The sequence below is a fragment of the Xiphophorus hellerii genome, chromosome 7, assembly GCF_003331165.1.
Source record: "Xiphophorus hellerii strain 12219 chromosome 7, Xiphophorus_hellerii-4.1, whole genome shotgun sequence".
Lineage (NCBI taxonomy): Eukaryota > Metazoa > Chordata > Actinopteri > Cyprinodontiformes > Poeciliidae > Xiphophorus > Xiphophorus hellerii.
The window spans coordinates 14,512,514-14,513,446 of record NC_045678.1 but is presented as its reverse complement, the minus strand read 5'-3'; the positions used below and the strand labels follow the sequence as shown (position 1 = coordinate 14,513,446).

At 42.3% G+C, this 933-nt stretch overlaps 1 pseudogene; it reads left to right on the top strand.

Annotated features, from left to right (window-relative positions):
• LOC116722834 (NAD(P)H dehydrogenase [quinone] 1-like) lies at window positions 1-540 on the top strand (annotated as a pseudogene).
• The last annotated feature ends 393 nt before the right edge of the window (window positions 541-933 follow it).

Sequence of the window (933 nt, the reverse complement as noted above, 5' to 3'; positions counted from 1 at the left end):
ACATCACGTAACATCACTAATTTGCAGCAAAGAAAGTGCTGATTGTGTATGTGTTCAACCTGTTTTCTTCTAGGACAAGAAAGCCATGCTGTCCTTCACCACTGGGTCTCTAGAATCCATGTTCAGTCCTACTGGTATTAATGGAGACATGAAAGTCACACTGTGGCCACTGCAGGTAATGCAGTGTCTTTACTGGCTCCACTGCAACGTAGTGGAAAAATAACAGTCTTTCTCTGCAGAATGGCATCCTGCACTACTGTGGCTTCCAGGTTCTGGCCCCTCAGATCTTCTGGGCTCCGGCTCTTGCTGCTGCTGAAGATCGTAAGAACATGCTGGAGAGCTGGCGCACACGACTGCAAGGCCTGCTGGAGGAGAAGACCCTGTCCTTCACTGCCTTGGACTGTTTTGATGAAAAGACTTTCCAGTTGAAGCCTGATGTCCATGAGAAACCTACCAGCAAAGAGTTTGGTCTGACTGTGGGCGTCCACCTACGTAAACAAACCACTGCCACCTCACAGCCAGATGAAGGCTGGATGCTGAGATGTTGCCATTGTATGATAAATAAAGCTGGTTTATTCTGAAGATGTGAGGTTTTCATGACTTGACTTCAATTTGCACTTTTTCATAGTCTAAATGCGAACCAAACCTGTTAAAATTAAAGGAATGATTTAAGAAATTACTAACCTACAGGTGATGTAATTCTGGCAGTGACTGCTGAATTTGATATGTGCTGATTCCCCCAGCTGTATTTTCAATGTTTTAAAAAATGTGTAACCATGAAGGAGATGGTATTTAAGAAGCCTGAAGATAAAATGTAAAGGTCAGTTTCAATCACCGGTATGTCTTTTGTAATCTTGTAATAACTTTATTGTGCACAATGATCTAGTAAAAATCTAGTGCTATGATATGGGTTAAACGACAGATACTAGAAAC